Source organism: Centruroides sculpturatus, unplaced genomic scaffold (genome assembly GCF_000671375.1).
Source record: "Centruroides sculpturatus isolate CEXI.00-Female unplaced genomic scaffold, Cexi_2.0 scaffold1607, whole genome shotgun sequence".
In the NCBI taxonomy this organism is placed as follows: Eukaryota; Metazoa; Arthropoda; class Arachnida; order Scorpiones; family Buthidae; genus Centruroides; species Centruroides sculpturatus.
The window spans coordinates 100838-113828 of record NW_019385871.1 but is presented as its reverse complement, the minus strand read 5'-3'; positions in this window follow the sequence as shown (position 1 = coordinate 113828).

The window sequence follows — 12991 nt, the reverse complement described above, 5'->3', positions numbered from 1 at the left end:
AGAGAAACGTTTGATCTTTTTATATTTAAAAAAAACACCATAATACAATGCAAAATACAGTATGTATTACCACCCTGCGATAGGAAAATATTCGTTTTTTGCTAATAAAGATTTGATTGATTGATGAATACATAACAAAGAAATTGGATTAAAAGGAAATGTTTCGTAACAAAAATCTTAAAATAAAATTTGGATAAATTATTTAAATTTTAAGTTAAGATTTTATTGAAATTGAATATCTTCAAAAGTAAATTATGTTATATATATATAGAAGATTTGGGTTAAATTTTAAGAAAATTGCTTCCAATTTTCTTTCAGAAACATAAGATAAATATGATAAATTTGATTAAAAAAAACCTATTAATTTGATAAAAATTATTTAAAATAGTATATTGCTTATGTCTCGATTTTTCTGAAGTTACACTCAATAAGAGATACTCTTTCATATAGGGATTTATATTAGAGAATTTTTGGCTTTTCACTACAATTTCTTGTGTTTTCATTTAACATCATATTTAATAAGAAAATGCCCTTAGAAATAGGACTATAAAATGGCCGAAATTCATATTCCTATATGAAAAAGTACGTCTTGCTGAATGTGATTTTCGAAAGAAACTTACTTATACGTAACTTTTATTTAAAAAAAATAAAAAATTAAAGTATTAATTTTATTAAATATTAAATTCAAATATTTTAAATAATTTTCTTTGATTTTTTTTCTATTGTCTATGTTAAATTTATATAAAATATTGCATTGTATATTATATAATTAAATTATGTAATACTAAGTTATATACACCACTTAGTATATTTTATGTAGAAAGCATTCCTTAGGAACAAAAAATAATAATAAAAAAATAAACTTCATAGAGAATTTTAAGTTGAATGTCTTTAAAATACAGAGTTGATTGAGGAAAAGAAAGAAAAAAAAACTATTTTCTGTATTAAAGAAAAATAGACTGTTTATTTTTCCTTCATTTTAAATCTCCTTCAGTTTCAGAATTTCCATCATGCTTTTCTTAAATAGTTGAATTGTGATTGGCAGTGCTTTCATTCTAACACAATATTCTCTTATTAGCCTTCAGCAACTAGTTATGTTGTCATGACAGCAGGAGATATCTTTTCAATTTTTTCATCAACACCTGTCTCCTATATTCCTTAAAATTTATCCACAATATTTAGTTAAATTTTAAAGAAACTGGTTTCAAATTTTCTTAAGAATCGTGAAATATATTATGAAGAAACCAAGAAAACTCGAAGTTTAATCACTTTAAATGCACAGAACTTGATTGATTTTTATGGTTAAAGTGTTTTAATAATATTCACTCCTTTTAAAATTATGTACGGAGTAATCATTAATCTTATAATATAATCGAGATGGGTTGATAATAATAATAATAATAGTAAGCGAAGAGTCCAAACGTTTAGTCCAGTGGTAATATTTATTTTTTATTCGAACTATTAAGTACAAAATATTTATTTGTTTCTATATTTTTATCTAGAAATAAAATAATATTTATATATCGACAAAGATTGTAGAGGTTCTTAATCGTGACAATAATGGTCTTCTCAGAAGTAAGACTTTTACAGTGATTGCTAATTGTCCTATATAAATAATAGATTCTTCAATGCAGGATTACAAAAGATAATGTTTAAGACTTAACATTGGCAATCGAATAATGAATTTTAAGGGATATAAGAACAAATGTTGATTAAAACATTAAAAAATAAAAGAACTATAGAGAACGAGATTTAATTCAAATTACAAAAGGAATTTAATTCAAATTGCACTCGTTAGGCAAGGAATGACTAATTAGTCTATTACCAAAAGTAATTTTAATTCAAAGTTTCCTACATGCTTTATAAGTATGTATAACTACTTAATCAGCATTGACTTAATTAACATCATTAAATAAAGACATTCCATTATGTGAGGAATAAATAGTAATGTTCAGTAAGCATATCTAGTGTCTACGTATAGATAAAAGATTCAATGTAAAGGAAATGTTTCTAAGACAAAAAAATAAACCAAAAATAAATAAAATGTAATTACATGTTCGATAATATTGCATAAATTATAAGATTATTTTGAAATATCTTCTTTTTCTTAATGTTATTTCCTTTCCTTCTACCCAAAGAATGTTCTAAAATTTAATGACTTCTTATATAGGTCTTTATATAATAGCCAGATATAAAATAAGATATAAGATGCAAATCCTACATACTATGTATATATATATATATATGAGCGTGTATATCTCATAGAACTACGAACAATTAAATTTTCACATAACAAATGTTATTTGACTAAAATATTAATTTAAAAATGCAAGCACAAATATTTGCTATAGAATAATAATAATAATAATAAAAAGGGCAGACAACGAGTTGGGTAAGTTTCCCGACGAAAAAATCTAAGACACATTACCACAAAATTAAAATTATGCGGTGCCAACTGTTATGAGATTTAATAATATAAACGTTAAAAATAACTTTTATATTATTAATTATTATAAAATGACAAAAAGCTTAATTTTGAGATTATTAGATATGGATGCTATGAAAAATAAAATTGTAAATAGTAACAACGAGTAAAATTATTAAATCGGACACACTCGAGATATGACACATGATCTCCCTCGACCTTTTAACCACCAAAATTTAACAGTATCAATACTCTTTATATACAAATTATCATGCTAAATTTCATTTATTAATCTTTACTCATCCTGAGATATTAAACGAAGTAGATGCCAAAACATATTTGTTTAGAGAATTCTCCTCTTTTTTTGATAGTCTTGTATTCAGATTTCAAAACGTGGAAATTTGCAAAGACAAGAAGGATCAAATTTGCACAGGATTCTAATACTTCCCTTGTTATATATATAACAATTACGGAAAGAAAATTGTTTATTATTGATTATTTAATTAATTTTTAATTTATTAAATTTTTAGTTACAAAAAAATAGATTTATAAGCAAAATATACAATAAATTGTATATTCTAGTATAATTTCATGACATAATTATATTTAAAATTTCTACGTATAACGGAAAAATTATTTATTTATTTGTATTAGTTACTTCTTTCTCGGCTTCTGTAAGAAGTAGCAAACATTTTTTTAAAAAAAATATTAAATCATCTGTGATAAAATTATCGAAAAGCAGTCATGAGGACAACAGAAAATAGTATGGTCCTGAGAAGAAAATTCAAAGTTTATTACGGATTGTAAATTAGAGAGCAAAAGAAGGAAAGGTTTAGCAGGGATAAAATAGAGAGAGAGGATTCTGAAGAGGTTGAAAACGAGAGAACTGAGAAGTAAGATAAAATAGAGAGAGAGAGAGAGTGATTGGTTGAGAAGGCTCTGAGACAAAAAGAAGAGACGAGTAAGAAGATTCAATTTTAAAAAAATTAAACATTCATAGAATAAACGAAAAGACGTTCTTTAATTTAATATTGGCCTAATTGAAGAATAATTAATTCAAATGACACATTTTCATGACACGTGATTTTTATAGATAAGAATGAATGACTGTTGTAGTAATTTGAATAGTAATAAATTTATAAAGTAAAGTTATTAACAAAATACCTTTTAATTTAAACAGATTACGTATATTTTAATGCTATATTGGGAGCTGAGTAAAGTAATGTTTCGGATAAGATAGAATATAAAAGTACTCATATCAAGGATGATCTAATTAATCTTCTTTAAAATTTAAATGGTAGTTAAAAAATTTCGCATTTAATACTTAAAATAATTGTAAAGATTAATGTTTGCGTTTAAAAAAAATCATTTTTGTTCACTTTAAACAATTAATTTGACTCTTTTTATAACAATGTTTGTAGAATTTGTATTCTTTTTGAAACGTTACACTATAAGAATTTCAAATGAATCTATAAATAAGCTTTATAAATATAGAAAAAGATAATTCAGAATTTCTTTACGAATTTATAAACAATAATTTAGAAAAAAAAAATTATTTCTAGTAATATAATCATTTATAGTTTGGCTTACGTAACAAAAAGGATTTACCAGAAAAAAAAATTTACATTGAAATTTTATATTTATTCAATAGCAGATGTTTGTCCAATTGTTTTTCATAAATTCCATTTCTATTTTATATTTTATAATGCATTTACTTCGTAAAATAACTCTATCCTATACCGAGACAAAGAAATATGTAACAATAACGTGTGTCGATTGAGTGCGTTAACAAATCCGTGAAAAGAAGCACGGATTGTAAATAATTGAAAATAAAGCAATAAAATTTACGATAAACTTTAAAAAAATACATGTAGATGAATAGGACTACCGTAAAAAAACCTAATTTTATATAAATACATAATTTAAAATACGGAATATTCGAAAATTTATACGATCATCCATCAAAACCATATCAAAATATACGATATTCATATGTGTACTAAATAACTATTTTAGAATTTAGATATGTTATAAATTTTTAAATTCAAACGTATTGAAATTTTTTAAGCTCTTAAATCTATATAGAAACATATTAAATGTGCTTATACTATAACCAACATCCAATAAATTAAAGCTTAATGAAAGTCTTAAAAAAGATGAATTTATATATTTAAAATCTCTGTTCATCTTCTTAAACAGATGGAAGATTATCAAAAGAAATATGAAATGGATAACAGAGAAAAGATGTGGAAGAAGTAGAGAGAGAGAGAACCTAAAAGAAGTTGAGTTAACGAAACTGAAGAGACTGTGGGAATAAAGGGTGGAGAAGTTGAAGAGGTTACAAAGAAAAAATCATAAGAGGTATTTAATATAGAAAACTGTTTGGTTGAGGATAATCGTTTCAAAATGGAAAAATCATAAAGAAGAAAATTATANTAGAAAATGAAAATCAATTGGAAAGAATAGAGAAAGAAAGAGAGAATTTATATATATATATATATATTTTTTTCATTCTTCACATCTCAATTAGACGAAAGTATTTGTTTAATTTCGAGTTTAAATGAAATCTTTTGAGTGAAGAATTTAATCAATTGGAAATAATAATTAGTTATTCTTTTAAATAATTAGACAATTGAATATTTGCTCATCAACCTGTAAATTATCTTCGAATCGAAGAATATTATAAAGTTTAATTGAATATTATTCAATCAAGTCTCGTAATCCAAACCTAAACCTCTGTAAATTAAAACAGTTCTCAGATAATAAAGGACCATTGAAAATATCAAGTAACTTATACAATTTTTAAATAATAAATTGATCGATTCCCCTGTCACATATAACCAGATATATAATTTAATTTAAAATAAACATCCCCGTACGAAAAAGATAAAATGTTTCTCATCGGTATAGACTCGAAAATACTTTTTTCAAGTTACAGGTTCTTTTTCTAAGATGTAGCCAGAAACTATTGTAGTAGACAAAAATTATATTAATGCACATATGATGGAGCAAAAACATAATATTCTTCTAACACGCCAAGGAAAACTTATCATTTGAACGTTTTCTATAAAGTGCAACCCTCTAAAACTTGAAAACTTCCTATAAAACCTATGTTAATCACAGTTCTTTTAAAAACAAAGTAAAAGTATGTATTTTAAATAAAAAATAAACGTTTATGATAAAGAATGGACCCATGAATTGTTTTATCAAAACGAATAATACTTCATTAAAATTTTTATTGATATAATTAATGAATGAAAGTTATACTCTCTATAAAATAATTTATATTCTTATTTAACATCTATAAATGTTTTGTTTTATTATAAAAAATCTCGTGATAAATCTATCATGAGATTTTTCATATCGTATGAGATATGAGAAATTAGATAATAATTAAAAATAGGAGTTAAATTACTGACATAAATCTTAGAAAAATATATAAAAATTAATATAAGATCTAACTACAATGAAATATGACATTTAATTTAAAAATAAAATCTAATTAAGAATGAATGTTGTCGCATCATCATTGTCATCGTATGAATTATGATATTATCTATTGTAAACATGTCAATGTACTGTACAAATTGAATAAGAATATTATTACATCATTATAGATTATTGAAGAATTCATTAATCAGCACTAATTCAAAAAAATAAAATAAAAAAATAAACTCGTGTGCACGAAAAATATAAAAATATGAGTAATTTATATACCTCTGAATTAATCATAAAAAATTATAGTTATAAGTTAGAAAATATCAAATATCAGCTGATAAAATAACTTAAGAATTTTGTATTATGTATTCTCATACATTTATCTTTCTGTTATATATTAATAAATAAATATATAGTAGATAAATATTTTACAATGTGAACAAGAAACTCACATTAGATAATCACAATTACATTAAATATCCTTTCACTGTCTTTCGTTAATCCCAAATAAAGGAGAAGGCTGTTTCTATTAATATAATTAGTAATATTCGTTTGTCTAATAATGAATGAAATACGAGAAGGATGTGTTTTGTATTATATTAAATAACCATTTCCTTTAAAAGCTTAGTAAACACAAATGTAGCCTATATAACCATTATAATCGTATTCAGAATATTATGTTTCGTTTAATTCTGATATATTACACTTGTATTAAAAATATAAAACCAATTAAAGTTAACTATTTTAGAATAAATTACTGCTTTAATTCTTGTTTTGGTCAGGTTTCCAGCAATTCTGTAAAAGAAAAATGTGTTATTCTTACGAGTTACATTTAGAAATATACTTAAAAATGTAAATAGAGTATGACTAAATAATTTTTAGACAATCTCGTATATTGGTTTAGATTTGTTACTTTAATCTTTAATAATTTTAATAACATATCAAAATACAATAACTCATAAAGGTTAATGAATCAAAGTATCCTCATGCTATGTGGATTAGATGCTACTCAAATGAGAATAGAATTTCTCTTGGTATTTAGAATAATCTAGTTAATTATGATAGATAAATTTTAAAAAATACAAAAAACTTTATAATCCTAAATAATATACAATTTTAACGTATCGATAATTTTTATTTTTACTTTACTTTTAAATAAATATTATAGAAATAATTTTTTTTTAATATAAATGAAGTAAGAATGTAATTAAATGTAATCTGTAACTAAATTAGGAAGTGATTTATTTAATTATAATAAAAAAAGCAGGCCCAACGTGAGAAATAATAATGCATATAATAAATATATACAGTACATTAATAATGCAGACTCAACATATCCGGATCAAATCTCCCATGAAAATTCGATCTATGGTTCTCCAGAGCAAGTCTTTTAAGATTATAAAACAATTTTAAAGTCAACTAAATTAATATTTTCTGAAAAAAATTATTGATAGAATGATTTTTAGGGAAAAAATTCAATTAAAACGGTTCATTTGCGATATAAAAATGTTAATTAACTAAATTTAATTTATTCCAATTCACGTAAAAATTAACATATCGATAGTTAAAAATAAGCAGTTCAAGTTTGGAAGAATATAATTTTTTTTTTTTTTATTCTTCAAACATGTTAGATTTTTTTATCTGAAATTTAAGAAAGTAATCCTGCCAATATTTTAATAAAAAAGTTTTAAATTTATTTATAATTTTTATAAACTTATTGGAAATCAAATCAATGGTTGTTTTGCATTGATTAATTAATTTGCATTGAAACTAATAATTAGTTTCAAAGAACTATAATTTAAAATTAAAAAAATATATAAACTTATTAAAGGAAAAGAGTTATAGTAAGTATAATTTAAAAGTTTTAAAAAAACATTTTTAAAACATTCAAATTGATTCATGAAGAAATATTTATTGAAATATTACGATTACAGTCGACCCCCCTACAACACTGTTGATTATTCCGTTTTATATGAATTCCGTGTTGTACGATTCACTTAGATTTTACAAATACGTGTGCCGGGCTGTGAACGGCTCACTTATTTCTAAAATCTAAGTGACTCGTACAACATGGAATTCATATAAAACGGAATAATCAACAGTGTTGTAGGGAGGTCGACTGGTATTATGGCAATTTCTATTTTAAATTCATATAACAATAAAGATAGGTTATCAAAGATATCGTTTAAGAAAGACATTATCGATATAATATATAAATTAACTGCAAGATTAATGATATTCATTAAAACAGGATTCATTTCACAATAATCAAAAACAAATTATATTAGTGAGAAGTTTTTTATTTTATTATCTAAATAGTTTATGATAACAGCAGTTCTGATTGATGAAAGTAAATCTTAAATACTTAATTTTATCAAATGGATTTAAATAAGTGATCAGTATTCTTATTTCTTATTAAAATTTCAAAAATTTAATGGATATTCTGCATAGACAGAATCATTTGTAATTTAAAAACTCATCTCATAACATTTAAAATCTTTAGATTCATTAAAGTAATGAAGGAAATTGTGTGCAGAATGATACAGAGAACATTCAAAGAATTGTGTTTTGCAGAGAACATATGGCCTTTTATAAATGACAACAATAAATTCGAATAGAAATAATTCGTGTTTTATTATTAGTAATGGTAATACATTAATTTCCACTTGTAGATTTTATTTATAAATGTAAAGACAATAGAATATATCAAGAAATGCATTGACAAAAGACAGTAGAGATGATCCTAAGAAAAATTAATAGACTTACTGAAACATAACTGTGGAGGGGTTATGCTTGACTCTTCAATATAATTGCAGAAATTTTAGTCCCTATCCCATAAAATGGAACTAGGAAAGATAATGTAATCAAAAAATATTTTAGTTATTTAAATTCTGTAAAGTTATCAGACTAATTTTAAATAAAACACCGAAAAAATAAAAATTGATTATTCGTTAATTTTAACAATATAACCCTACTTAAATCAACGTTAATTATAAGTATCTTACTTCTACTCCCACGATAATCTTTTAATTTATTCTAAAAAGAAGGAAGAAATTGAAAACAATTTAACTTGTCCCAATAAATCTGTAGCTTATTGACTCACTTAATTTGATTTTGTTATAAAATTACAGAGTTAAAAGCAATTCTCCAGATCTGTTACTAAGATAAGAAAATCATGTTATAAATTATATAAATATAGGAAAGGAGAAAAAACAAAGTTTAATAAAAAAAAAAAAGTAAATTTGTGGTCCTCGTTCGTTGAAAACACTAAGATAGCACTAAAGAATTATAAAAATGATAAATGGCTAAATACTTAAAAAAAATTAAAATTATCTCATAAACTGTTTTGCTCTATTAACTAGAATATTTTTAAATTGATATCAATATCAGTTTTGCAAGAGATGTGTTAGATTAATGAAGTGTTATAATAAGTAGAAATTCCATTAACTGAGGTTCGATCAAACAGGAATTCAATCAACTAAGATTGGTAAGGTTATTAAAAAGAATTTGTAGACTACGTACAAATAAATCATAAACAATTTAGTAATGAAGGGTAAGAAAAAGGTAGACATAAATGAAGAAGAATATGTACTTTATTTTCAGTTTTAATTCTATTTTCATTTAGAAAAAAATAAATGATTACTAAGCGAAAAAGTATTATTTTATCCTCAGATTAAAAAAATTTCTCCAATTAATTGTGTAGTGACTAAAAGTAGATTAAAAACTTTAAAATTTTTCTGCTGAATTCGTTTTATTAAATAAATAAAATACATTATTATAATGCAAATTTTATAATTCGATTTTCCAGTTTCATCCTCTCCAATATGTTCTGTATTTCACTATTAATAAGATAAATAATAATAATTTGTACAATCATATGAATGAATTTATAAACTCTTTATAACTCTAATAAAGTAATAATCAATTAAATTTATAACTTTTATATAAAATCAAATAAAGAATATGAAATTAAATAAAGATAAGAAAGAATAATAAATTCATGTATTAAGAATTTGTCTTTTTATAAAATGTAATATAAATAACTATAATACTTTTTATTCCATTATGTTAATTAAATCTATTGATGCCTACTTTACAATATAGTGGATTTATCAGAAAGGACCAACATCCATCATGTCGGAATCGACAATATAGTCAATAATACTTAATACCTCTGATATAATTCAACGAAATTTAATTATATTTCATTGACTTAGGTATCTACGATGCCCGAAAGCATAAACAAAAATGAACAGAGCATTATTTAAAGATATTAATGAAAAATTATTTAAAAAAATTATAATTGATAACATTATAAAACATAAAATATTTAATACGTATAAAGAGAAAAATAACAATTTTAGTAATGTATGTGTATGAAAGTTTGTTTTATTCAAGGATTGCTCTTCAATCAAAATTTACTAAAGTCAATCTTTTCAAGTTTTATGATAAAGATCAAAATTTAATGCATTCTTTCACATGCCAAAGAAAAGGGATGATAGAAAATTTAAATTTTTAATGTTAAAATAAATATAAAATCACAAAATAAATAAAATTTTAGCAAATTAGCAAATTATTTTAAAATATCTTTACTAAATTTATTAGTATTTTAATTAACCTCTTATGGACATTGACATTTTTTATATTAATTTAATTAAACGTAAAAAATAGTTAAAACTGAAAAAAACGAAAGAAATGCGTTTATTTTGAAGAAAAAGCTTCGAAGTTTAAGTTCCTTTGTCTCGCCTTTCTGCGAAATTTAACACCGATGAGTCATTGTTTACACAGCTGGATGACCTGGAGAACAGCTGGAGTCGGATTTCCCGGGGCATTCTCATAGACGTCTCGGAAGGATAAGGGTTTAAAGTACAAGGTCTATACAAGAAGGTCAGGACACGCGTGACCTACTTGNAAAGTATATTGAGGACCCCCCTAATTAATTAAATTTATATAAAATAAAATATATTAATTTAAAAAATTTAAAAACTATTGGAGGTCGTTTTTGACATCAGAAACTAGCTTTAAATAACTTTACCGAAGTCAAATCCGTGCACTACAACTTTAGAACGATTAATTAAATTTGATAAAAAACTCCCATTAAAAAACAATTAAGCCTTAATCGAGCCTTATCAAGGCTAATTAAAATCGCAATAAAATTTTTTCGCGCGGGCAAAAAATTTTGAAAAAATTTGGGGACAAAAAACATTCCAAAAATTCAAAAAAAAAAAAAAATTTCAAAACTCCCCTTAATTAAGAACCGCGTGTTATGTAACGCTATGTAACTTGCCCGAGATATCTCGGGTTATGGGCTTAAGGTTACGTAAATACTTATGTAATGTAGAAGAAGTTACTTTTCAACAACTTTAGGAAATCTTTATAATACTAAAAGAAGTTTAAATAGTCTAAAATTTGCATGCCTCTATCATTGTATCTTAATTCCCTGAACTGTTCATTCGATTTAAAACTTGATTGCATTCGTGGATTCGGAGTTAACAATGCGTTAACATAGATTACCACTTGAAATTTTAAAGTTAAAACCGTTTTGATTTTAAGGTCAAAGATCAAATATCAAAATAGCATAAAAGTGAATTTTTATATCTATTAATAAACTGCTATCTCTACTAGGATCAGAGCCTGCTATTCCCTTTCGAGGACACATTGTAAAATGAAAAATATAGCTATTATACACACTAAATTAACATCTGTACGAATGTATAGTAAATTAAAATTCGAAAGTAAATTTTAATTTAATACACACAGGTATCAGCCCAATTGTCATTAGCCAGGTTACGGCCGAAGTTTTCATCTGTAAAACGTGAACGTCGAACGTCGAGCGCCACTATCTTGTAAGTGGCACTCGACGTTCGAAGTTCACGTTTTACAGATGAAAACTTCGGCCGCAACCTCGCTATTATTACTTTTGGAATATTGGCCCTTTTCTAAAAAACATTACATAGAATGAGCGAATGAATTTTCTATTCATGGATAATAAAATGATGATTTTAAGAAAACTATTATTGTTCAGTAACAAAAGAATCTTATAAAAACATTTAATATACTGTATTTAAATATTTAATTTGAATTTCTTTCTTTTTAAATCAATTTATTTCGAGGTAGAAATCTGATACTTTTTGAAATAAAAAACCGAGGTGAGTTTCATAAGACCATACGTTGACACTGTTTCAAACATAGTTTGTTATATTAGAAGATAATGCTACAACTTTCTAAAATTAGATATGGCTATCAAAAATCACAATCACTTAAGAAAACAATATAACTATACATAAATAAATTTGCAATTTTAAAGATTACTTTGTATTAATTTATATAGTTTCGGAGGGTGAATTTTAAACACTACATTTGTGAATTGTGTTCGTATTTCTTCTAATCATTTTCAGATCTTAGATACCTGTTTATAAAATATCACCATACTTTATACTGTATATTTAACAAATATACGTAATTTAATAATGACTTAATAAATTGTACTTTAAATTAAATTTATTCACAAATTTTTAACAAGTAGGACTATGTATTCATTGAATAATTCATGTATTAAGAATTTGTCTTTTTATAAAATGTAATATAAATAACTATAATACTTTTTATTCCATTATGTTAATTAAATCTATTGATGCCTACTTTACAATATAGTGGATTTATCAGAAAGGACCAACATCCATCATGTCGGAATCGACAATATAGTCAATAATACTTAATACCTCTGATATAATTCAACAAAATTTAATTATATTTCATTGACTTAGGTATCTACGATGCCCGAAAGCGTAAACAGAAATGAACAGAGCATTATTTAAAGATATTAATGAAAAATTATTTAAAATAGTATATTGCTTATGTCTCGATTTTTCTGAAGTTACACTCAATAAGAGATACTCTTTCATATAGGGATTTATATTAGAGNTAATATTTTTTAATAAATATACATCGTTTTTATTTTAATTCCAATTAAATATCATTAAAATTGAATCAAATAATCATTTATGTGTTTAATAATTGCTATATAGGACCATGTTGTTTGGCATGAAGCTACAACATTATATGTTGTAGCTTCATGCCAAACAGCATGGCCCTATATAGCAATTATTAAACATATAATGTTGTAGC